The sequence below is a fragment of the Callithrix jacchus genome, chromosome 17 (assembly GCF_049354715.1).
Source record: "Callithrix jacchus isolate 240 chromosome 17, calJac240_pri, whole genome shotgun sequence".
NCBI lineage: Eukaryota > Metazoa > Chordata > Mammalia > Primates > Cebidae > Callithrix > Callithrix jacchus.
The window spans coordinates 3,674,047-3,701,741 of record NC_133518.1 but is presented as its reverse complement, the minus strand read 5'-3'; positions in this window follow the sequence as shown (position 1 = coordinate 3,701,741).

Here is a 27,695-nt window from a genome sequence, read left to right as displayed (position 1 = left end):
GACGGAGATTTCCCGCTATTTCTTGAATGCCTCGATTTGGCTGGGAAAATGCGTTTTCCACTTCTTCACAGAAAGAATTTAGAAACTCCTGCAAACGTACATCAGTTTAACTCCGTAAGTTGAATGCACACATTGAAGACCGTTCTGTTAGGTAGCTCCGTTTTGGTTTTAGAAGCAGATATTTCTCAATACCGCGTTTGTTCCAATGCACCCGGGTATAACGAAACCCAGCTTCTGGAAGAACCGTGCTTCTCACTCTCTGATTCTGAAGGCGGATTCAACTCCCTTACCTGAGCGAACGCCAAGCAGAACAGTTTGCAAGATACGTTCTTTTTGTGTTTTATACGGAGATCTCCAGCTATTTCTTGAATGCCTGGATTTGGCTGGGAAAATGCGTTTTCCACTTCGTCACAGAAAGGGTTTAGAAACTCCTGCAAACACACATCAGTTTAACTCCGTAAGTTGAATGCACACATTGAAGACCGTTCTGTTAGGTAGCTCCGTTTTGATCTTAGAAGCAGATATTTCTCAATACCGCGTTTGTTCCAATGCACCCGGGTATAACGAAACCCAGCTCCTGGACGAACCGTGCTTCTCACTCTCTGATTCTGAAGGCGGATTCAACTCCCTTAGCTGAGCGAAAACCCAGCAGAGCAGTTTGCAAGATACGTTCTTTTTGTGTTTTAGACGGAGATTTCCAGCTATTTCTTGAATGCCTGGATTTGTCTGGGAAAATGCGTTTTCCACTTGTTCACAGAAAGGGTTTAGAAACTCCTGCAAACACACATCAGTTTAACTCCGTAAGTTGAATGCACACATTGAAGACCGTTCTGTTAGGTAGCTCCGTTTTGGTTTTAGAAGCAGATATTTCTCAATACCGCGTTTGTTCCAATGCACCCGGGTATAACGAAACCCAGCTCCTGGAAGAACCGTGCTTCTCACTCTCTGATTCTGAAGGCGGATTCAACTCCCTTAGCTGAGCGAACACCCAGCAGAGCAGTTTGCAAGATACGTTCTTTTTGTGTTTTAGACGGAGATTTCCAGCTATTTCTTGAATGCCTGGATTTGGCTGAGAAAATGCGTTTTCCACTTCTTCACAGAAAGGGTTTAGAAACTCCTGCAAACACACATCAGTTTAACTCCGTAAGTTGAATGCACACATTGAAGACCGTTCTGTTAGGTAGCTCCGTTTTGGTTTTAGAAGCAGATATTTCTCAATACCGCGTTTGTTCCAATGCACCCGGGTATAACGAAACCCAGCTCCTGGAAGAACCGTGCTTCTCACTCTCTGATTCTGAAGGCGGATTCAACTCCCTTAGCTGAGCGAACACCCAGCAGAGCAGTTTCCAAGATACGTTCTTTTTGTATTTTAGACGGAGATTTCCAGCTATATCTTGAATGCCTGGATTTGGCTGGGAATATGCATCTTCCACTTCTTCACAGAAAGGGTTTAGAAACTCCTGCAAACACACATCAGTTTAACTCCGTAAGTTGAATGCACACATTGAAGACCGTTCTGTTAGGTAGCTCCGTTTTGGTTTTAGAAGCAGATATTTCTCAATACCGCGTTTGTTTCAATTCACCCGGATATAACGAAACCCAGCTCCTGGAAGAACCGTGCTTCTCACTCTCTGATTCTGAAGGCGGATTCAACTTTCTCAGCTGAGCGAACACCCAGCAGAACAGTTTGCAAGATACGTTCTTTTTGTGTTTTAGACGGAGATTTCCAGCTATTTCTTGAATGCGTGGATTTGGCTGGGGAAATGCGTTTTCCACTTCTTCACAGAAAGGGTTTAGAAACTCCTGCAAACACACATCAGTTTAACTCCGTAAGTTGAATGCACACATTGAAGTCCGTTCTGATAGGTAGCTCCGTTTTTGTTTAAGAAGAAGATATTTCTCAATACCGCGTTTGTTCCAATGCTCCCGGGTATAACGAAACCCAGCTCCTGGATGAACCGTGCTTCTCACTCTCTGATTCTGAAGGCGGATTTAACTTTCTTAGCTGAGCGAACACCCAGCAAAGCAGTTTGCAGGATACGTTCTTTTTGTGTTTTAGACGGAGATTTTTAGCTATTTCTTGAATGCCTGGATTTGGCTGGGAAAATGCGTTTTCCACTTCTTCACAGAAAGGGTTTAGAAACTCCTGCAAACACACATCAGTTTAACTCCGTAAGTTGAATGCACACATTGAAGACCGTTCTGTTAGGTAGCTCCGTTTTGGTTTTAGAAGCAGATATTTCTCAATACCGCGTTTGTTCCAATTCACCCGGGTATAACGAAACCAAGCTCCTGGAAAAACCGTGCTTCTCACTCTCTGATTCTGAAGGCGGATTCAACTCCTTTAGCTGAGCGAACACCCAGCAGAGCAGTTTGCAAGATACGTTCTTTTTGTGTTTTAGACGGAGATTTCCAGCTATTTCTTGAATGCCTGGATTTTGCTGGGAATTGCGTTTTCCACTTCTTCACAGAAAGGGTTTAGAAACTCCTGCAAACACACATCAATTTAACTCCGTAAGCTGAATGCACACATTGAAGACCGTTCTGTTAGGTAGCTCCGTTTTGGTTTTAGAAGCAGATATTTCTCAATACCGCGTTTGTTCCAATTCACCCGGGTATAACGAAACCCAGCTGCTGGAAGAACCGTGCTTCTAACTCTCTGATTCTGAAGGCGGATTCAACTACCTTAGCTGAGCAAACACCCAGCAGAGCAGTTTGCAGGATACGTTCTGTTTGTGTTTTAGACGGAGATTTCCCGCTATTTCTTTAATGCCTCGATTTGGCTGGGAAAATGCGTTTTCCACTTCTTCACAGAAAGGATTTAGAAACTCCTGCAAATGCACATCAGTTTAACTCCGTACGTTGAATGCACACATTGAAGACCGTTCTGTTAGGTAGCTCCGTTTTGGTTTTAGAAGCAGATATTTCTCAATACCGCGTTTGTTCCAATTCACCCGGGTATAACGAAACCCAGCTCCTGGAAGGACCGTGCTTCTCACTCTCTGATTCTGAAGGCGGATTCAACTCCCTTACCTGAGCGAACGCCAAGCAGAACAGTTTGCAAGATACGTTCTTTTTGTGTTTTAGACGGAGATCTCCAGCTATTTCTTGAATGCCTGGATTTGGCTGGGAAAATGCGTTTTCCACTTCTTCACAGAAAGGGTTTAGAAACTCCTGCAAACACACATCAGTTTAACTCCGTAAGTTGAATGCACACATTGAAGACCGTTCTGTTAGGTAGCTCCGTTTTGATCTTAGAAGCAGATATTTCTCAATACCGCGTTTGTTCGAATTCACCCGGGTATAACGAAACCCAGCTCCTGGACGAACCGTGCTTCTCACTCTCTGATTCTTAAGGCGGATTCAACTCCCTTAGCTGAGCGAAAACCCAGCAGAGTAGTTTGCAATATACGTTCTTTTTGTGTTTTAGACGGAGATTTCCAGCTATTTCTTGAATGCCTGGATTCGTCTGGGAAAATGCGTTTTCCACTTCTTCACAGAAAGGGTTTAGACACTCCTGCAAACACACATCAGTTTAACTCCGTAAGTTGAATGCACACATTGAAGACCGTTCTGTTAGGTAGCTCCGTTTTGGTTTTAGAAGCAGATATTTCTCAATACCGCGTTTGTTCCAATGCACTTGGGTATAAAGAAACCCAGCTCCTGGACGAACCGTGTTTCTCACTCTCTGATTCTGAAGGCGAATTCAACTCCCTTAGCTGAGCGAACACCCAGCAGAGCATTTTGCAAGATACGTTCTTTTTGTGTTTTAGGCGGAGATTTACAGCTATTTCTTGAATGCCTGGATTTGGCTGGGAAAATGCGTTTTCCACTTATTCACAGAAAGAATTTAAAAACTCCTGCAAACACACATCAGTTTAACTCCGTAAGTTGAACGCACACATTGAAGACCGTTCTGTTAGGTAGCTCCGTTTTGGTTTTAGAAGCAGGTATTTCTCAATACCGCGTTTGTTCCAATGCACCCGGGTATAAAGAAACCCAGCTCCTGGAAGAACCGTGCTTCTCACTCTGTGACTCTGAAGGCGGATTGAACTCCCTTAGCTGACCGAACACCCAGCAGAGCAGTTTGCAAGATACGTTCTTTTCGTGTTTTAGACGGAGATTTCCAGCTATTTCTTGAATGCCTGGATTTGGCTGGGAAAATGCGTTTTCCAGTTCTTCACAGAAAGGATTTAGAAACTCCTGCAAACACACATCAGTTTAACCCCGTAAGTTGAATGCACACATTGAAGACCGTTCTGTTAGGTAGCTCCGTTTTGGTTTTAGAAGCAGATAATTCTCAATACCGCGTTTGTTTCAATTCACCCGGGTATAACGAAACCCAGCTCCTGGAAGAACCGTGCTTCTCACTCTCTGATTCTGAAGGCGGATTCAACTCCCTTAGCTGAGCGAACACCCAGCAGAGCAGTTTGCAAGACACGTTCTTTTTGTGTTTTAGACGGAGATTTCCAGCTATTTCTTGAATTCCTGGATTTGGCTGGGAAAATGCGTTTTCCACTTCTTCACAGAAAGGGTTTAGAAACTCCTGCAAACACACATCAGTTTAACTATGTAAGTTGAATGCACACATTGAAGACCGTTCTGTCAGATAGCTCCGTTTTGGTTTTAGAAGCAGATATTTCTCAATACCGCGTTTGATCCAATGCACCCGGGTATAACGAATCCCAGCTCCTAAAAGAACCGTGCTTCTCACTCTCTGATTCTGAAGGCGGATTCAACTCCCTTAGCTGAGCGAACACCCAGCAGAACAGTTTGCAAGATACGTTCTTTTTGTGTTTTAGACGGAGATTTCCAGCTATTTCTTGAATGCCTGGATTTGGCTGGGAAAATGCGTTTTCCACTTCTTCACAGAAAGGGTTTAGAAACTCCTGCAAACGCACATCAGTTTAACTCCGTAAGTTGAATGCACACATTGAAGACCGTTCTGTTATGTAGCTCCGTTTTGGTTTTAGAAGCAGATATTTCTCAATACCGCGTTTGTTCCAATGCACCCGGGTATAACGAAACCCAGCTCCTGGAAGAACCGTGCTTCTCACTCTCTGATTCTGAAGGCGGATTCAACTCCCTTAGCTGAGCGAACACCCAGCAGAGCAGTTTGCAAGATACGTTCTTTTTGTGTTTTAGACGGAGATTTCCAGCTATTTCTTCAATGCCTGGATTTGGCTGGGAAAATGCGTTTTCCACTTCTTCACAGAAAGGGTTTAGAAACTCCTGCAAACACAAATCAGTTTAACTCCGTAAGTTGAATGCACACATTGAAGACCGTTCTGTTAGGTAGCTCCGTTTTGGTTTTAGAAGCAGATATTTCTCAATACCGCGTTTGTTCCAATGCACCCGGGTATAAAGAGACCCAGCTCCTGGAAGAACCGTGCTTCTCACTCTGTGATTCTGAAGGCGAATTTAACTCCCTTAGCTGACCGAACACCCAGCAGAGCAGTTTGCAAGATACGTTCTTTTTGTGTTTTAGACGGAGATTTCCAGCTATTTCTTGAATGCCTGGATTTGGCTCGGAAAATGCGTTTTCCACTTCTTCACAGAAAGGGTTTAGAAACTCCTGCAAACACACATCAGTTTAACTCCGTAAGTTGAATGCACACATTGAAGACCGTTTAGTTAGGTAGCTCCGTTTTGGTTTTAGAAGCAGATATTTCTCAATACCGCGTTTGTTCCAATGCACCCGGGTATAAAGAAACCCAGCTCCTGTAAGAACCGTGCTTTTCACTCTGTGATTCTGAAGGCGGATTCAACACCCTTAGCTGACCGAACACCCAGCAGAGCAGTTTGCAAGATACGTTCTTTTTGTGTTTTAGACGGAGATTTCCATCTATTTCTTGAATGCCTGGATTTGGCTGGGAAAATGCGTTTTCCACTTCTTCACAGAAAGGGTTTAGAAACTCCTGCAAACACACATCAGTTTAACTCCGTAAGTTGAATGCACACATTGACGACCGTTCTGTTAGGTAGCTCCGTTTTGGTTTTAGAAGCAGATATTTCTCAATACCGCATTTGTTCCAATTCACCCGGGTATAAGGAAACCCAGCTCCTGGAAGAACCGTGCTTCTCACTCTCTGATTCTGAAGGCAGATTCAACTCCCTTAGCTGAGCGAACACCCAGCAGAACAGTTTGCAAGATACGTTCTTTTTGTGTTTTAGACGGAGATTTCCAGCTATTTCTTGAATGCCTGGATTTGGCTGGGAAAATGCGTCTTCCACTTCTTCACAGAAAGGGTTTAGAAACTCCTGCAAACACACATCAGTTTAACCCCGTAAGTTGAATTCACACATTGAAGACCGTTCTGTTAAGTAGCTCCGTTTTGGTTTTAGAAGCAGATATTTCTCAATACCGCGTTTGTTCCAATTCACCCGGCTATGAGGAAACCCAGGTCCTGGAAGAACCGTGCTTCTCACTCTCTGATTCTGAAGGCGGATTCAACTCCCTTAGCTGAGCGAACACCCAGCAGAGCAGTTTGCAAGATACGTTCTTTTTGTGTTTTAGACGGAGATTTCCAGCTATTTCTTGAATGCCTGGATTTGGCTGGGAAAATGCGTTTTCCACTTCTTCACCGAAAGGGTTTAGAAACTCCAGCAAACACACATAAGTTTAACTCCGTAAGTTGAATGCACACATTGAAGACCGTTCTGTTAGGTAGCTCTGTTTTGGTTTTAGAAGCAGATATTTCTCAATACCGCGTTTGTTCCAATTCACCCGGGTATAACGAAACCCAGCTCCTGGAAGAACCGTGCTTCTCACTCTCTGATTCAGAAGGCGGATTCAACTCCCTTAGCTGACGGAACACTCAGCAGAGCAGTTTGCAAGATATGTTCTTTTTGTGTTTTAGACGGAGATTTCCAGCTATTTCTTGAATGCCTGGATTTGGCTGGGAAAATGCGTTTTCCACTTTTTCACAGAAAGGGTTTAGAAACTCCTGCAAACACACATCAGTTTAACTCCGTAAGTTGAATGCACACATTGAAGACCGTTCTGTTAGGTAGCTCCGTTTTGGTTTTAGAAGCAGATATTTCTCAATACCGCGTTTGTTCCAACGCACCCGGGTATAAGGAAACCCAGCTCCTGGAAGAACCGTGCTTCTCACTCTCTGATTCTGAAGGCGGATTCAACTCTTTTAGCTGAGCGAACACCCAGCAGAGCAGTTTGCAAGATACGTTCTTTTTGTGTTTTATACTGAGATTTCCAGCTATTTCTTGAATGACTTGATTTGGCTGGGAAAATGCGTTTTCCACTTCTTCACAGAAAGGGTTTAGAAACTCCTGCAAACACACATCAGTTTAACTCCGTAAGTTGAATGCACACATTGAAGACCGTTCTGTTAGGTAGCTCCGTTTTGGTTTTAGAAGCAGATATTTCTCAATACCGCGTTTGTTCCAATGCACCCGGGTATAACGAAACCCAGCTCCTGGAAGAACCGTGCTTCTCACTCTCTGATTCTGAAGGCGGATTCAACTCCCTTAGCTGAGCGAACACCCAGCAGAGCAGTTTGCAAGATACGTTCTTTTTGTGTTTTAGACGGAGATTTCCAGCTATTTCTTGAATGCCTGGATTTGGCTGGGAAAATGCGTTTTCCACTTCTTCACAGAAAGGGTTTAGAAACTCCTGCAAACGCACATCAGTTTCACTCCGTAAGTTGAATGCACACATTGAAGACCGTTCTTTTAGGTAGCTCCGTTTTGGTTTTAGAAGCAGATATTTCTCAATACCGCGTTTGTTCCAATGCACCCGGGTATAACGTAACCCAGCTCCTGGAAGAACCGTGCTTCTCACTCTCTGATTCTGAAGGCGGATTCAACTCCCTTAGCTGAGCGAACACCCAGCAGAACAGTTTGCATGATACGTTCTTTTTGTGATTTAGACGGAGATTTCCATCTATTTCTTGAATGCCTGGATTTGGCTGGGAAAATGCGTTTTCCACTTCTTCACAGAAAGCGTTTAGAAACTCCTGCAAACACACATCAGTTTAACTCCGTAAGTTGAATGCACACATTGAAGACCGTTCTGTTAGGTAGCTCCGTTTTGAGTTTAGAAGCAGATATTTCTCAATACCGCGTTTGTCCAATGCACCCGGGTATAACGAAACCCAGCTCCTGGAGGAACCGTGCTTCTCACTCTCTGATTCTGAAGGCGGATTCAACTCCCTTAGCTGAGCGAACACCCAGCAGAGCAGTTTGCAAGATACGTTCTTTTTGTGTTTTAGACGGAGATTTCCAGCTATTTCTTGAATGCCTGGATTTGGCTGGGAAAATGCGTTTTCCACTTCTTCACAGAAAGGGTTTAGAAACTCCTGCAAACACACATCAGTTTAACTCTGTAAGTTGAATGCACACATTGAAGACCGTTCTGTTAGGTAGCTCCGTTTTTGTTTTAGAAGCAGATATTTCTCAATACCGCGTTTGTTCCAATGCACCCGGGTATAACGAAACCCAGCTCCTAAAAGAACCGTGCTTCTCACTCTCTGATTCTGAAGGCGGATTCAACTCCCTTAGCTGAGCGAACACCCAGCAGAACAGTTTGCAAGATACGTTCTTTTTGTGTTTTAGACGGAGATTTCCAGCTATTTCTTGAATGCCTGGATTTGGCTGGGAAAATGCGTTTTCCACTTCTTCACAGAAAGGGTTTAGAAACTCCTGCAAACACACATCAGTTTAACTCCGTAAGTTGAATGCACACATTGAAGACTGTTTTGTTAAATAGCTCCGTTTTGGTTTTAGAAGAAGATATTTCTCAATACCGCGTTTGTTCCAATGCACCCGGGTATAAAGAAACCCAGCTCCTGGAAGAACTGTGCTTTTCACTCTGTGATTCTGAAGGCGGATTCAACTCCCTTAGCTGACCGAACACCCAGCAGAGCAGTTTGCAAGATACGTTCTTTTTGTGTTTTAGACGGAGATTTCCAGCTATTTCTTGAATGCCTGGATTTGGCTGGGAAAATGCGTCTTCCACTTCTTCACAGAAAGGGTTTAGAAACTCCTGCAAACACACATCAGTTTAACCCCGTAAGTTGAATTCACACATTGAAGACCGTTCTGTTAGGTAGCTCCGTTTTGGTTTTAGAAGCAGATATTTCTCAATACCGCGTTTGTTCCAATTCAACCGGCTATAAGGAAACCCAGCTCCTGGAAGAACCGTGCTTCTCACTCTCTGATTCTGAAGGAGGATTCAACTCCCTTAGCTGAGCGAACACCCAGCAGAGCAGTTTGCAAGATACGTTCTTTTTGTGTTTAAGACGGAGATTTCCAGCTATTTCTTGAATGCCTGGATTTGGCTGGGAAAATGCGTTTTCCACTTCTTCACAGAAAGGGTTTAGAAACTCCTGCAAACACACATCAGTTTAACTTCGTAAGTTGAATGCACACATTGAAGACCGTTCTGTTAGGTAGCTCCGTTTTGGTTTTAGAAGCAGATATTTCTCAATACCGCGTTTGTTCCAATGCACCCGGGTATAACGAAACCCAGCTCCTGGAAGAACCGTGCTTCTCACTCTCTGATTCTGAAGGCGGATTCAACTCCCTTAGCTGAGCGAACACCCAGCAGAACAGTTTGCAAGATACGTTCTTTTTGTGTTTTAGACGGAGATTTCCAGCTATTTCTTGAATGCCTGGATTTGGCTGGGAAAATGCGTCTTCCACTTCTTCACAGAAAGGGTTTAGAAACTCCTGCAAACACACATCAGTTTAACCCCGTAAGTTGAATGCACACATTGACGACGGTTCTGTTAGGTAGCTCCGTTTTGGTTTTAGAAGCAGATATTTCTCAATACCGCGTTTGTTCCAATTCACCCTGTTATAACGAAACCCAGCTCCTGGAAGAACCGTGCTTCTCACTCTCTGATTCTGAAGGCGGATTCAACTCCCTTAGCTGAGCGAACACCCAGCAGAGCAGTTTGCAAGATACGTTCTTTTTTTGTTTTAGACGGAGATTTCCAGCTATTTCTTGAATGCCTGGATTTGGCTGGGAAAATGCGTTTTCCAGTTCTTCACAGAAAGGGTTTAGAAACTCCTGCAAACACACATCAGTTTAACTCCGTAAGTTGAATGCACACATTGAAGACCGTTCTGTTAGGTAGCTCCGTTTTGGTTTTAGAAGCAGATATTTCTCAATACCGCGTTTGTTCCAATTCACCCGGGTATAACGAAACCCAGCTCCTGGAAGAACCGTGCTTCTCACTCTCTGATTCTGAAGGCGGATTCAACTCCCTTAGCTGAGCGAACACCCAGCAGAGCAGTTTGCAAGATACGTTCGTTTTGTGTTTTAGACGGAGATTTCCAGCTATTTCTTGAATGCCTGGATTTGGCTGGGAAAATGCGTTTTCCACTTCTTCACAGAAAGGGTTTAGAAACTCCTGCAAACACACATCAGTTTAACTTTGTAAGTTGAATGCACACATTGAAGACCGTTCTGTTAGGTAGCTCCGTTTTGGTTTTAGAAGCAGATATTTCTCAATACCGCATTTGTTCCAATTCACCCGGGTATAAGGAAACCCAGCTCCTGGAAGAACCGTGCTTCTCACTCTCTAATCCTGAAGGCGGATTCAACTCCCTTAGCTGAGCGAACACCCAGCAGAACAGTTTGCAAGATACGTTCTTTTTGTGTTTTAGACGGAGATTTCCAGCTATTTCTTGAATGCCTAAATTTGGCTGGGAAAATGCGTTTTCCACTTCTTCACAGAAAGGGTTTAGAAACTCTTGCAAACACACATCAGTTTAACTCCGTGAGTTGAATGCACACATTGAAGACCGTTCTGTTAGGTAGCTCCGTTTTGGTTTCAGAAGCAGATATTTCTCAATACCGCGTTTGTTCCAATGCACCCGGGTATAACGAAACCCAGCTCCTGGAAGAACCGTGCTTCTCACTCTCTGATTCTGAAGGCGGATTCAACTTTCTTAGCTGAGCGAGCACCCAGCAGAGCAGTTTGCAAGATACGTTCTTTTTGTGTTTTAGACGGAGATTTCCATCTATTTCTTGAATGCCTGGATTTGGCTGGGAGAATGCGTTTTCCACTTCTTCACAGAAAGGGTTTAGAAACTCCTTCAAACACACATAAGTTTAACTCCGTAAGTTGAATGCACACATTGAAGACCGTTCTGTTAGGTAGCTCCGTTTTGGTTTTAGAAGCAGATATTTCTCAATATCGCGTTTGCACCCATTCACCCGGGTATAACGAAACACAGCTCCTGGAAGAACCGTGCTTCTCACTCTCTGATTCTGAAGGCGGATTCAACTCCCTTAGCTGAGCGAACACCCAGCAGAGCAGTTTGCAAGATACGTTCTTTTTGTGTTGTAGATAAAGATTTCAGGCTCTTTCTTGAATGACTGGATTTGGCTGAGAAATGCATTTTCCACTTCTTCACAGAAAGGGTTTAGAATCTCCTGCAAACACACATCAGTTTAACTCCGTAAGTTGAATGCACACTTTGAAGACCGTTCTGTTAGGTAGCTCCGTTTTGGTTTTAGAAGCAGATATTTCTCAATACTGCGTTTGTTCCAATTCACCCGGGTATAACGAAACCCAGCTCCTGGAAGAACCGTGCTTCTCACTCTCTGATTCTGAAGGCAAATTCAACTCCCTTAGCTGAGCGAACACTCAGCAGAGCAGTTTGCAAGATACGTTCTTTTTGTGTTTTAGACGGATATTTTCAGCTATTTCTTGAATGACTGGATTTGGCTGGGAAAATGCGTTTTCCACTTCTTCACAGAAAGGGTTTAGAAACTCCTGCAAACACACATCAGTTTAACTCAGTAAGTTGAATGCACACATTGAAGACCGTTCTGTTAGGTAGCTCCGTTTTGGTTTTAGAAGCAGATATTTCTCAATACCGCGTTTGTTCCAATTCACCCTGTATAACGAAACCAAGCTCCTGGAAGAACCGTGCTTCTCACTGTCTGATTCTGAAGGCGGATTCAACTCCCTTAGCTGAGCGAACACCCAGCACATCAGTTTGAAAGATACGTTCTTTTTGTGTTTTAGACGGAGATTTCCAGCTATTTCTTGAATGCCTGGATTTCGCTGGGGTAATGCGTTTTCCACTTTTTCACAGAAAGTGCTTAGAAACTCCTGCAAACACACATCAGTTAAACTCCGTAAGATGAATGCACACATTGAAGACCGTTCTGTTAGGTAGCTCCGTTTTGGTTTTAGAAGCAGATATTTCTCAATACCGCGTTTGTTCCAATTCACCCGGGTATAACGAAACCCAGCTCCTGGAAGAACCGTGCTTCTCACTCTCTGATTCAGAATGCGGATTCAACTCCCTTAGCTGAGCGAACACCCAGCAGAGCAGTTTGCAAGATACGTTCTTTTTGTGTTTTAGACGAAGATTTCCAGCTATTTCTTGAATGACTTGATTTGGCTGGGAAAATGCGTTTTCCACTTCTTCACAGAAAGGGTTTAGAAACTCCTGCAAACACACATCAGTTTAACTCCGTAAGTTTAATGCACACATTGAAGACCGTTCTGTTAGGTAGCTCCGTTTTGGTTTTAGAAGCAGATATTTCTCAATACCGCGTTTGTTCCAATTCACCCGGGTATAACGAAACCCAGCTCCTGGAAGAACCGTGCTTCTCACTCTCTGATTCTGAAGGCGAATTCAACTCCCTTAGCTGAGCGAACACCCAGCAGAGCAGTTTGCAAGATACGTTCTTTTTGTGTTTTAGACGGAGATTTCCAGCTATTTCTTGAATGCCTGGATTTGGCTGGGGAAATGCGTTTTCCACTTCTTCACAGAAAGGGCTTAGAAACTCCTGCAAACACACATCAGTTAAACTCCGTAAGATGAATGCACACATTGAAGACCGTTCTGTTAGGTAGCTCCGTTTTGGTTTTAGAAGCAGATATTTCTCAATACCGCGTTTGTTCCAATTCACCCGGGTATAACGAAACCCAGCTCCTGGAAGAACCGTGCTTCTCACTCTCTGATTCTGAAGGCAGAATCAGCTGTCTTAGCTGAGCGAACACCCAGCAGAGCAGTTTGCAAGATACGTTCTTTTTGTGTTTAAGACGGAGATTTCCAGCTATTTTTTGAATGCCTGGATTTGGCTGGGAAAATGCGTTTTCCACTTCTTCACAGAAAGGGTTTAGAAACTCCTGCAAACACACATCAGTTTAACTCCGTAAGTTTAATGCACACATTGAAGACCGTTCTGTTAGGTAGCTCCGTTTTGGTTTTAGAAGCAGATATTTCTCAATACCGCGTTTGTTCCAATTCACCGGTGTATAACGAAACACAGCTCCTGGAAGAACCGTGCTTCTCACTCTCTGATTCTGAAGGCGGATTCAACTCCCTTAGCTGAGCGAACACCCAGCAGAGCAGTTTGCAAGATACGTTATTTTTGGGTTTTAGACGGAGATTTCCAGCTATTTCTTGAATGCCTGAATTTGGCTGGGAAATTGCGTTTTTCACTTCTTCACAGAAAGGGTTTAGAAACTCCTGCAAACACACATCAGTTTAACTCCGTAAGTTGAATGCACACATTGAAGACCGTTCTGTTAGGTAGCTCCGTTTTGGTTTTAGAAACAGATATTTCTCAATACCGCGTTTGTTCCAATTCACCCGGGTATAACGTAACCCAGCTCCTGGACGAACCGTGCTTCTCACTCTGTGATTCTGACGGCGGATTCAACTCACTTAGCTGAGCGAACATTCAGCAGAGCAGATTGAAACGTACGTTCTTTTTGTGTTTAAACGGAGATTTCCAGCTATTTCTTGAATGCCTGGATTTGGCTGGGAATATGCGTCTTCCACTTCTTCACAGAAAGGGTTTAGAAACTCCTGCAAACACACATCAGTTTAACTCCGTAAGTTGAATGCACACATTGAAGACCGTTCTGTTAGGTAGCTCCGTTTTGGTTTTAGAAGCAGATATTTCTCAATACCGCGTTTGTTCCAATTCACCCGGGTATAACGAAACCCAGCTCCTGGAAGAACCGTGCTTCTCACTCCCTGATTCTGAAGGCGGATTCAACTCCCTTAGCTGAGAGAAAACCCAGCAGAGCAGTTTGCAAGATACGTTCTTTTTGTGTTTTAGATGGAGATTTCCAGCTATTTCTTGAATGCCTGGATTTGGCTGGGAAAATGCGTTTTCCACTTCTTCACAGAAAGGGTTTAGAAACTCCTGCAAACACACATCAGTTTAACTCCATAAGTTGAATGCACACATTGAAGACCGTTCTTTTAGGTAGCTCCGTTTTGGTTTTAGAAGCAGATATTTCTCAATACCGCGTTTGTTCCAATGCACCCGGGTATAACAAAACCCAGATCCTGGAAGAACCGTGCTTCTCACTCTCTGATTCTGAAGGCGGATTCAACTCCCTTAGCTTTGCGAGCACCCAGCAGAGCAGTTTGCAAGATACGTTCTTTTTGTGTTTTAGACGGAGATTTCCAGCTATTTCTTGAATGCCTGGATTTGGCTGGGAAAATGCGTTTTCCACTTCTTCACAGAAAGGGTTTAGAAACTCCTGCAAATACACATCAGTTTAACTCCGTAAGTTGAATGCACACATTGAAGACCGTTCTGTTAGGTAGCTCCGTTTTGGTTTTAGAAGCAGATATTTCTCAATACCGCGTTTGTTCCAATTCACCCGGGTATAACGAAACCAAGCTCCTGGAAGAACCGTGCTTCTCACTGTCTGATTCTGAAGGCGGATTCAACTCCCTTAGCTGAGCGAACACCCAGCAGATCAGTGTGCTTGATACGTTCTTTTTGTGTTTTAGACGGAGATTTCCAGCTATTTCTTGAATGCCTAAATTTGGCTGGGAAAATGCGTTTTCCACTTCTTCACAGAAAGGGTTTAGAAACTCTTGCAAACACACATCAGTTTAACTCCGTGAGTTGAATGCACACATTGAAGACCGTTCTGTTAGGTAGCTCCGTTTTGGTTTCAGAAGCAGATATTTCTCAATACCGCGTTTGTTCCAATGCACCCGGGTATGACGAAACCCAGCTCCTGGAAGAACCGTGCTTCTCACTCTCTGATTCTGAAGGCGGATTCAACTTTCTTAGCTGAGCGAGCACCCAGCAGAGCAGTTTGCAAGATACGTTCTTTTTGTGTTTTAGACGGAGATTTCCATCTATTTCTTGAATGCCTGGATTTGGCTGGGAGAATGCGTTTTCCACTTCTTCACAGAAAGGGTTTAGAAACTCCTTCAAACACACATAAGTTTAACTCCGTAAGTTGAATGCACACATTGAAGACCGTTCTGTTAGGTAGCTCCGTTTTGGTTTTAGAAGCAGATATTTCTCAATATCGCGTTTGCACCCATTCACCCGGGTATAACGAAACACAGCTCCTGGAAGAACCGTGCTTCTCACTCTCTGATTCTGAAGGCGGATTCAACTCCCTTAGCTGAGCGAACACCCAGCAGAGCAGTTTGCAAGATACGTTCTTTTTGTGTTTTAGACAAAGATTTCCAGCTCTTTCTTGAATGACTGGATTTGGCTGAGAAATGCATTTTCCACTTCTTCACAGAAAGGGTTTAGAATCTCCTGCAAACACACATCAGTTTAACTCCGTAAGTTGAATGCACACATTGAAGACCGTTCTGTTAGGTAGCTCCGTTTTGGTTTTAGAAGCAGGTATTTCTCAATACCGCGTTTGTTCCAATTCACCCGGGTATAACGAAACCCAGCTCCTGGAAGAACCGTGCTTCTCACTGTCTGATTCTGAAGGCGGATTCAACTCCCTTAGCTGAGCGAACACCCAGCAGATCAGTTTGCAAGATACGTTCTTTTTGTGTTTTAGACGGAGCTTTCCAGCTATTTCTTGAATGCCTGGATTTCGCTGGGGTAATGCGTTTTCCACTTTTTCACAGAAAGTGCTTAGAATCTCCTGCAAACACACATCAGTTAAACTCCGTAAGATGAATGCACACATTGAAGACCGTTCTGTTAGGTAGCTCCGTTTTGGTTTTAGAAGCAGATATTTCTCAATACCGCGTTTGTTCCAATTCACCCGGGTATAACGAAACCCAGCTCCTGGAAGAACCGTGCTTCTCACTCTCTGATTCAGAAGGCGGATTCAACTCCCTTAGCTGAGCGAACACCCAGCAGAGCAGTTTGCAAGATACGTTCTTTTTGTGTTTTAGACGAAGATTTCCAGCTATTTCTTGAATGACTTGATTTGGCTGGGAAAATGCGTTTTCCACTTCTTCACAGAAAGGGTTTAGAAACTCCTGCAAACACAAATCAGGTTAACTCCGTAAGTTGAATGCACACATTGAAGACCGTTCTGTTAGGTAGCTCCGTTTTGGTTTTAGAAGCAGATATTTCTCAATACCGCGTTTGTTCCAATTCACCCATGTATAACGAAACCCAGCTCCTGGAAGAACCGTGCTTCTCACTCTCTGATTCTGAAGGCGGATTCAACTCCCTTAGCTGAGCGAACACCCAGCAGAGCAGTTTGCAAGATACGTTCTTTTTGTGTTTTAGACGGAGATTTCCAGCTATTTCTTAAATGCCTGGATTTGGCTGGGGAAATGCGTTTTCCACTTCTTCACAGAAAGGGCTTAGAAACTCCTGCAAACACACATCAGTTAAACTCCGTAAGATGAATGCACACATTGAAGACCGTTCTGTTAGGTAGCTCCGTTTTGGTTTTAGAAGCAGATATTTCTCAATACCGCGTTTGTTCCAATTCACCCGGGTATAACGAAACCAAGCTCCTGGAAGAACCGTGCTTCTCACTGTCTGATTCTGAAGGCGGATTCAACTCCCTTAGCTGAGCGAACACCCAGCAGATCAGTTTGCAAGATACGTTCTTTTTGTGTTTTCGACGGAGATTTCCAGCTATTTCTTGAATGCCTGGATTTCGCTGGGGTAATGCGTTTTCCACTTTTTCACAGAAAGTGCTTAGAATCTCCTGCAAACACACATCAGTTAAACTCCGTAAATGGAATGCACACATTGAAGACCGTTCTATTAGGTAGCTCCGTTTTGGTTTTAGAAGCAGATATTTCTCAATACCGCGTTTGTTCCAATTCACCCGGGTATAACGAAACCCAGATGCTGGAAGAACCGTGCTTCTCACTCTCTGATTCTGAAGGCAGAATCAGCTGTCTTAGCTGAGCGAACACCCAGCAGAGCAGTTTGCAAGATAAGTTCTTTTTGTGTTTAAGACCGAGATTTCCAGCTATTTTTTGAATGCCTGGATTTGGCTGGGAAAATGCGTTTTCCACTTCTTCACAGAAAGGGTTTAGAAACTCCTGCAAACACACATCAGTTTAACTCCGTAAGTTTAATGCACACATTGAAGACCGTTCTGTTAGGTAGCTCCGTCTTGGTTTTAGAAGCAGATATTTCTCAATACCGCGTTTGTTCCAATTCACCGGTGTATAAAGAAACACAGCTCCTGGAAGAACCGTGCTTCTCACTCTCTGATTCTGAAGGCGGATTCAACTCCCTTAGCTGAGCGAACACCCAGCAGAGCAGTTTGCAAGATACGTTCTTTTTGGGTTTTAGACGGAGATTTCCAGATATTTCTTGAATGCCTGGATTTGGCTGGGAAATTGCGTTTTTCACTTCTTCACAGAAAGGGTTTAGAAACTCTTGCAAACACACATCAGTTTAACTCCGTAAGTTGAATGCACACATTGAAGACCGTTCTGTTAGGTAGCTCCGTTTTGGTTATAGAAACAGATATTTCTCAATACCGCGTTTGTTCCAATTCACCCGGGTATAACGAAACCCAGATCCTGGAAGAACCGTGCTTCTGACTCTCTGATTCTGAAGGCAGAATCAGCTGTCTTAGCTGAGCGAACACCCAGCAGAGCAGTTTGCAAGATACGTTTTTTTTGTGTTTAAGACCGAGATTTCCAGCTATTTTTTGAATGCCTGGATTTGGCTGGGAAAATGCGTTTTCCACTTCTTCACAGAAAGGGTTTAGAAACTCCTGCAAACACACATCAGTTTAACTCCGTAAGTTTAATGCACACATTGAAGACCGTTCTGGTAGGTAGCTCCGTTTTGGTTTTAGAAGCAGATATTTCTCAATACCGCGTTTGTTCCAATTCACTGGGGTAAAACGAAACCCAGCTCCTGGAAGAACCGTGCTTCTCACTCTCTGATTCTGAAGGCGGATTCAACTCCCTTAGCTGAGCGAACACCCAGCAGAGAAGTTTGCAAGATACGTTCTTTTTATGTTTTAGACGGAGATTTCCAGCTATTTCTTGAATGCCTGGATTTGGCTGGGAAAATGCGTTTTCCACTTCTTCACAGAAAGGGTTTAGAAACTCCTCCAAACACACATCAGTTTAACTCAGTAAGTTAAATGCACACATTGAAGACCGTTCTGTTAGGTAGCTCCGTTTTGGTTTTAGAAGCAGATATTTCTCAATACCGGATTTGTTCCAATTCACCCGGGTATAACGAAACCCAGCTCCTGGAAGAACCGTGCTTCTCACTCTCTGATTCTGAAGGCGGATTCAACTCACTTAGCTGAGCGAACACCCAGCAGAGCAGTTTGCAAGATACCTTCTTTTTGTGTTTTAGACGGAGATTTCCAGCTATTTCTTGAATGCCTGGATTTGGCTGGGAAAATGCGTTTTTCACTTCTTCACAGAAAGGGTTTAGAAACTCCTGCAAACACACATCAGTTTAACTCCGTAAGTTGAATGCACACATTGAAGACCGTTCTGTTAGGTAGCTCCGTTTTGGTTTTAGAAACAGATATTTCTCAATACCGCGTTTGTTCGAATTCACCCGGGTATAACGAAACCCAGCTCCTGGAAGAACTGTGCTTCTCACTCTGTGATTCTGAAGGCGGATTCAACTCACTTAGCTGAGCGAACACCCAGCAGAGCAGTTTGAAACGTACGTTCTTTTTGTATTTAAACGGAAATTTCCTGCTATTTCTTCAATGCCTGGATTTGGCTGGAAAAATGCGTTTTCCACTTCTTCACAGAAAGGGTTTAGAAACTCCTGCAAACACACATCAGTTTAACTCCGCACGTTTAATGCACACGTTAGACCGTTCTGTTAGGTAGCTCCGTTTTGGTTTTAGAAGCAGATATTTCTCAATACCGCGTTTGTTCCAATTAACCCGGGTATAACGAAACCCAGCTTCTGGAAAAACCGTGCTTCTCACTCTCTGATTCTGAAGGCGGATTCAACTCCCTTAGCTGAGCGAACACCCAGAAGAGCAGTTTGCAAGATACGTTCTTTTTGTGTTTTAGACGGATATTTCCAGCTATTTCTTGAATGAATCGATTTGACTGAAATTATGCGTTTTCGACTTCTTCACAGAAAGGGTTTAGAAACTCCTGCAAACACACATCAGTTTAACTCTATAAGTGGAATGCACACATTGAAGACCGTTCTGTTAGGTAGCTCCGTTTTGGTTTTAGAAGCAGATATTTCTCAATACCGCGTTTGTTCCAATTCACCCGGGTATAACGAAACCCAGCTCCTGGAAGAACCGTGCTTCTCACTCTCTGATTCTGAAGGCGGATTCAACTCCCTTACCTGAGCGAAAACCCAGCAGAGCAGTTTGCAAGATACGTTCTTTTTGTGTTTTAGACGGAGATTTCCAGCTATTTCTTGAATGCCTGGATTTGGCTGGGAAAATGCGTTTTCCACTTCTTCACAGAAAGGGTTTAAAAACTCCTGCAAACACACATCAGTTTAACTCGGCACGTTTAATGCACGCGTTGAAGACCGTTCTGTTAGGTAGCTCCGTTTTGGTTTTAGAAGCAGATATTTCTCAATACCGCGTTTGTTCCAATTCACCCGGGTATAACGAAACCCAGCTCCTGGAAGAACCGTGCGTCTCACTCTCTGATTCTGAGGGCGGATTCAACTCCCTTAGCTGAGCGAACACCCAGCAGATCAGTTTGCAAGATACGTTCTTTTTGTGTTTTAGACGGAGATTTCCAGCTTTTTCTTGAATGCCTGGATTTGGCTGGGAAATTGCATTTTCCACTTTTTCACAGAAAGGGTTTAGAAACTCCTGCAAACACACAACACTTTAACTCCGTAAGTGGAATGCACACATTGAAGACTGATCTGTTAGGTAGCTCCGTTTTGGTTTTAGAAGCAGATATTTCTCAATACCGGGTTTGTTCCAATTCACCGGGTATAACAAAACCCAGCTCCTGGAAGAACCGTGCTTCTCACTCTCTGATTCTGAAGGCGGATTCAACTTTCCTGGCTGAGCGAACACCCAGCAGAGCAGTTTGCATGATACGTTCTCTTTGTGTTTTAGACAAAGATTTCCAGCTATTTCTTGAATGACTCGATTTAGCTGGGAAAATGCGTTTTCCATTTCTTCACAGAAAGGGTTTAGAAACTCCTGCATACACACATCAGTTTAACTCCATAAGTTGAATGCACACATTGAAGACCGTTCTGTTAGGTAGCTCCGTTTTGGTTTTAGAAGCAGATATTTCTCAATACCGCGTTTGTTCCAATTCACCCGGGTATAATGAAACCCAGCTCCTGGAGGAACCGTGCTTCTCACTCTCTGACTCTGAGGGCGGATTCAACTCCCTTAGCTGAGCGAACACCCAGCAGATCAGTTTGCAAGATACGTTCTTTTTCTGTTTTAGACGGAGATTTCCAGCTATTTCTTGAATGCCTGAATTTGGCTGGGAAAATGCGTTTTCCACTTCTACACAGAAAGTGTTTAGAAACTCCTGCAAACACACATCAGTTTAACTCCATAAGTTGAATGCACACATTGAAGACCGTTATGTAAGGTAGCTCCGTTTTGGTTTTAGAAGCAGATATTTCTCAATACCGCGTTTGTTCCAATTCAACCGGGTATAACGAAACCCAGCTCCTGGAAGAACCGTTCTTCTCACTCTCTGATTCTGAAGGCGGATTCAACTTTCTTAGCTGAGCGAACACCCAGCAGAGCAGTTTGCAAGATACGTTCTTTTTGTGTTTAAACGGAGATTTCCAGCTACTTCTTGAATGCCTGGATTTGGCTGGGAAACTGCGTTTTCCACTTCTTCACAGAAAGGGTTTAGAAACTCCTGCAAACACACATCAGTTTAACTCTGCAAGTTTAATGCACACGTTGACGACCGTTCTGTTAGGTAGCTCCGTTTTGGTTATAGAAGCAGATATTTCTCAATACAGCGTTTGTTCCAATTCACCCGGGTATAACGAAACCCAGCTCCTGGAAGAACCGGGCTTCTCACTCTCTGATTTTGAAGGCGGATTCAACTCCCTTATCCGAGCGAACACGCAGCAGAGCAGTTTGCAAGATACGTCCTTTTTGTGTTTAAACGGAGATTTCCAACTATTTGTTGAATGCCTGGATTTGGCTGGGAAAATGCGTTTTCCACTTTTTCCAGAAAGGGTTTAGAAACTCCTGCAAACACACATCAGATTAACTCCACACGTTGAATGCACACGTTGAAGACCGTTCTGTTAGGTAGCTCCGTTTTGGTTTTAGAAGCAGATATTTCTCAATACCGCGTTTGTTCCAATTCACCCGGGTATAACCAAACCCAGCTCCTGGAAGAACCGTGCTTCTCACTCTCTGATTCTGAAGGCGGATTCAACTTCCTTAGCTGAGCGAACACCCAGCAGAGCAGTTTGCAAGATACGTTCTTTTTGTGCTTTAGACGGAGATTTCCAGCTATTTCTTGAATGATTCGATTTGGCTGGGAAAATGCGTTTTCCACTTTTTCACAGAAAGGGCTTAGAAACTCCTGCAAACACACATCAGTTAAACTAAGTAAGATGAATGCACACATTAAAGACCGTGCTGTTAGGTAGCTCCGTTTTGGTTTTAGAAGCAAATATTTCTCAATACCGGGTTTGTTCCAATTCACCCGGGTATAACGAAACCCAGCTGCTGGAAGAACCGTGCTTCTCACTCTCTGATTCTTAAGGTGGATTCAACTCACTTAGCTGAGCGAACACCCAGCAGCTCAGTTTGAAAGGTATGTCCTTTTTGTGTTTTAGACAAAGATTTCCAGCTATTTCTTGAATGACTTGATTTGGCTGGGAAACTGCGTTTTCCACTTCTTCACAGAAAGGGTTTAGAAACTCCTGCAAACACACATCAGTTTAACTCTGCAAGTTTAATGCACACGTTGAAGACCGTTCTGTTAGGTAGCTCCGTTTTGGTTTTAGAAGCAGATATTTCTCAATACCGCGTTTGTTCCAATTCACCCGGGTATAACCAAACCCAGCTCCTGGAAGAACCGTGCTTCTCACTCTCTGATTCTGAAGGCGGATTCAACTCCCTTAGCTGAGCGAACACCCAGCAGAGCAGTTTGCAAGATACGTTCTTTTTGTGTTTTAGACGGAGATTTCCAGCTATTTCTTGAATGACTTGATTTGGCTGCGAAAATGTGTTTTCCACTTCTTCACAGAAAGTGTTTAGAAACTCCTGCAAACACACATCAGTTTAACTCCGTAAATGGAATGCACACGTGGAAGACCGTTCTGTTAGGTAGCTCCGTTTTGGTTTTAGAAGCAGATATTTCTCAATACCGCGTTTGTTCCAATTCACCCGGGTATAACGAAACCCAGCTCCTGGAAGAACCGTGCTTCTCACTCTCTGATTCTGAAGGTGGATTCAACTCACTTACATGAGCGAACACCCAGCAGATCAGTTTGAAAGGTACGTTCTTTTTGTGTTTTAGACCGAGATTTCCAGCTATTTCTTGAATGACTTGATTTGGCTGGGACTATGCGTTTTCCACTTCTTCACAGAAAAAGTTTAGAAACTCCTGCAAACACACCTCAGTTTAACTCCGTAAGTTGAATGCACACATCGAAGACCGTTCTGTTAGGTAGCTCCGTTTTGGTTATAGAAGCAGATATTTCTCAATACCGTGTTTGTTCCAATTCACCCGGGTATAACGAAACCCAGCTCCTGGAAGAACCGTGCTTCTCACTCGCTGATTCTGAAGGCGGATTCAACTCCCTTATCTGAGCGAACACCCAGCAGAGCAGTTTGCAAGATACGTTCTTTTTGTTTTTAAACGGAGATTTCCAGCTATTTCTTTAACGCCTGGATTTGGCTGGGAAAATGCGTTTTCCACTTCTTCACAGAAAGGGTTTAGAAACTCCTGCAAACACACATCAGTTTAACTCTGCAAGTTTAATGCACACGTTGAAGACCGTTCTGTTAGGTAGCTCCGTTTTGGTTTTAGAAGCAGATATTTCTCAATACCGCGTTTGTTCCAATTCACCCGGTATAACGAAACCCAGCTCCTGGAAGAACCGTGCTTCTCACTCTCTGATTCTGAAGGCGGATTCAACTCCCTTAGCTGAGCGAACACCCAGCAGAGCAGTTTGCAAGATACGTTCTTTTTGTGTTTTATACGGAGATTTCCAGCTATTTCTTGAATGCCTGGATTTGGCTGGGGAAATGCGTTTTCCACTTCTTCACAGAAAGGGTTTAGAAACTCCTGCAAACACACATCAGTTAAACTCCGTAAGATGAATGCACACATTGAAGACCGTTCTGTTATTTAGCTCCGTTTTGGTTTTAGAAGCAGATATTTCTCAATACCGCGTTTGTTCCAATACACCCGGGTATAACGAAACCCAGCTCCTGGAAAAACCGTGCTTCTCACTCTCTGATTCAGAAGGCGGATTCAACTCCCTTAGCTCAGCGAACACCCAGCAGAGCAGTTTGCAAGATACGTTCTTTTTGTGTTTTAGACGAAGATTTCCAGCTATTTCTTGAATGACTTGATTTGGCTGGGAAAATGCGTTATCCACTTCTTCACAGAAAGGGTTTAGAAACTCCTGCAAACACACATCAGTTTAACTCCGTAAGTTGAATGCACTCATTGAAGACCGTTCTGTTAGGTAGCTCCGTTTTGGTTTTAGAAGCAGATATTTCTCAATACAGGGTTAGTTACAATTCACCCGGGTATAACGAAACCCAGCTCCTGGAAAAACCGTGCTTCTCACTCTGTGATTCTGAAAGCGGATTCAACTCCCTTAGCTGAGGGAACACCCAGCAGAGAAGTTTGAAACGTACGTTCTTTTTGTGTTTAAACAAAGATTTCCAGCTATTTCTTGAACGCCTGGATTTGGCTGGGAAAATGCGTTTTCCACTTCTTCACAGAAAGAGTTTAGAAACTCCTGCAAACACACATCAGTTTAACTCTGCAAGTTTAATGCACACGTTGAAGACCGTTCTGTTAGGTAGCTCCGTTTTGGTTTTAGAAGCAGATATTTCTCAATACCGCGTTTTTTCCAATTCACCCGGGTATAACGAAACCCAGCTCCTGGAAGAACCGTGCTTCTCACTCTCTGATTCTGAAGGCGGATTCAACTCCCTTAGCTGAGCGAACACCCAGCAGGGCAGTTTGCAAGATACGTTCTTTTTGTGTTTAAACGGAGATTTCCAGCTATTTCTTGAACGCCTGGATTTGGCTGGGAAAATGCGTTTTCCACTTCTTCACAGAAAGGGTTTAGAAACTCCTGCAAACACACATCAGTTTAACTCCGTAAGTGGAATGCACACGTTGAAGACCGTTCTATAAGGAGCTCCGTTTTGGTTTTAGAAGCAGATATTTCTCAATACCGCGTTTGTTCCAATTCACCCGGGTATAACGAAACCCAGCTCCTGGAAGAACCGTGCTTCTCACTCTGTGATTCTGAAGGCGGATTCAACTCACTTAGCTGAGCGAACACCCAGCAGAGCTGTTTGAAACGTACGTTCTTTTTGTGTTTAAACGGAGATTTCCATCTATTTCTTGAATGCCTGGATTTGGCTGGGAAACTGCGTATTCCACTTCTTCACAGAAAGGGTTTAGAAACTCCTGCAAACACACATCAGTTTAACTCCGTAAATGGAATGCACACGTTGAAGTCCGTTCTGTTAGGTAGCTCCGTTTTGGTTTTAGAAGCAGATATTTCTCAATACCGCGTTTGTTCCAATTCACCCGTGTATAACGAAACCCAGCTCCTGGAAGAACCGTGCTTCTCACTCTCTGATTCAGAAGGCGGATTCAACTCCCTTAGCTGAGCGAACACGCAGCAGAGCAGTTTGCAAGATACGTTCTTTTTGTGTTTTATACGGAGATTTCCAGCTATTTCTTGAATGCCTGGATTTGGCTAGGAAAATGCGTTTTCCACTTCTTCACAGAAAGGGTTTAGAAACTCCTGCAAACACACATCAGTTTAACACCGTAAGTTGTATGCACAAATTGAAGACCGTTCTGTTAGGTAGCTCCGTTTTGGTTTTAGAAGCAGATATTTATCAATACCGCGTTTGTTCCAATTCACCCGTGTATAACGAAACCCAGCTCCTGGAAGAACCGTGCTTCTCACTCTCTGATTTTGAAGGCGGATTCAACTCCCTTACCTGAGCGAACACCCAGAAGAGCAGTTTGCAAGATACGTTCTTTTTGTGTTTTAGACGGAGATTTCCAGCTATTTCTTGAATGACTCGATTTGGCTGGGATTATGCGTTTTCCACTTCTTCACAGAAAGGGTTTAGAAACTCCTGCAAACACACATCAGTTTAACTTTATAAGTTGAATACAAACATTGAAGACCGTTCTGTTAGGTAGCTCCGTTTTTGTTTTAGAAGCAGATATTTCTCAATACCGCGTTTGTTCCAATTCACCCGGGTATAACGAAACCCAGCTCCTGGAAGAACCGTGCTTCTCACTCTCTGATTCTGAAGGCGGATTCAACTCCCTTACCTGAGCGAACACCCAGCAGAGCAGTTTGCAAGATACGTTCTTTTTGTGTTTTAGACGGAGATTTCCAGCTATGTCTTGAATGCCTGGATTTGGCTGGAAAAAGGCGTTTTCCACTTCTACACAGAAAGGGTTTAGAAACTCCTGCAAACACACATCAGTTTAACTCCGTAAGTTGAATGCACACATTGAAGACCGTTCTGTTAGGTAGCTCCGTTTTGGTTTTAGAAGCAGATATTTCTCAATACCGCGTTTGTTCCAATTCACCCGGGTATAACGAAACCCAGCTCCTGGAAGAACCGTGCTTCTCACTCTGTGATTCTGAAGGCGGATTCAACTCACTTAGCTGAGCGAACACCAAGCAGAGCAGTTTGAAACGTACGTTCTTTTTGTGTTTAAACGGAGATTTCCAGCTATTTGTTGAATGCCTGGATTTGGCTGGGAAAATGCGTTTTCCACTTCTTCACAGAAAGGGTTTAGAAACTCCTGCAAGCACACATCAGTTAAACTTTTCAAGTTTAATGCACACATTGAAGACCGTTCTGTTAGGTAGCTCCGTTTTGGTTTCAGAAGCAGATATTTCTCAATACCGTGTTTGTTTTAATTCACCCGGGTATAACGAAACCCAGCTCCTGGAAAAACCGTGATTCTCACTCTCTGATTCTGAATGCGGATTCAACTCCCTCAGCTGAGCGAACACCCAGCAGAGCAGTTTGCAAGATACGTTCTCTTTGTGTTTTAGACAAAGATTTCCAGCTATTTCTTGAATGCCAGGATTTGGCTGGGCAAATGCGTTTTCCACTTCTTCACAGAAAGGGTTTAGAAACTCCTGCAAACACACATCAGTTTAACTCTGCAAGTTTAATGCACACGTTGAAGACCGTTGTGTTAGGTAGCTCCGTTTTGGTTTTAGAAGCAGATATTTCTCAATACCGCGTTTGTTCCAATTCACCCGGGTATAACGAAACCCAGCTCCTGGAGGAACCGTGCTTCTCACTCTCTGATTCTGAAGGCGGATTCAACTCCCTTAGCTTAGCGAATACCCAGCAGAGCAGTTTGCAAGATACGTTCTTTTTGTGTTTTAGACTGAGATTTCCAGCTATTTCTTGAATGCCTGGATTTGGCTGGGAAAATGCGTTTTCGACTTCTTCACAGAAAGTGTTTAGAAACTCCTGCAAACACACATCAGTTTAACTCCATAAGTTGAAGGCACACATTGAAGACCGTTATGTTAGGTAGCTCCGTTTTGGTTTTAGAAGCAGATATTTCTCAATACAGTGTTTGTTCCAATTCACCCGGGTATAACGAAACCCAGCTCCTGGAAGAACCGTGCTTCTCACTCTGTGATTCTGAAGGCGGATTCAACTCACTTAGCTGAGCGAACACCCAGCAGAGCTGTTTGAAAGGTACGTTCTTTTTGTGTTTAAACGGAGATTTCCAGCTATTTCTTGAATGCCTGGATTTGGCTGGGAAAATGCGTTTTCCACTTCTTCACAGAAAGGGTTTAGAAACTCCTGCAAACACACATCAGTTTAACTCCGTAAATGGAATGCACACGTGGAAGACCGTTCTGTTAGGTAGCTCCGTTTTGGTTTTAGAAGCAGATATTTCTCAATACCGCGTTTGTTCCAATTCACCCGGGTATAACGAAACCCAGCTCCTGGAAGAACCGTGCTTCTCACTCTCTGATTCTGAAGGCGGATTCAACTCCCTTAGCTGAGCGAACACCCAGCAGAGCAGTTTGCAAGATACGTTCTTTTTGTGTTTTATACGAAGATTTCCAGCTATTTTTTGAATGCCTGGATTTGGCTGGGGAAATGCGTTTTCCATTTCTTCACAGAAAGGGCTAAGAAACTCCTGCAAACACACATCAGTTAAACTCCGTAAGATGAATGCACACATTCAAGACCGTTCTGTTAGGTAGCTCCGTTTTGGTTTTAGAAGCAGATATTTCTCAATACCGCGTTTGTTCCAATTCACCAGGGTATAAGGAAACCCAGCTCCTGGAAGAACCGTGCTTCTCACTCTCTGATTCAGAAGGAGGA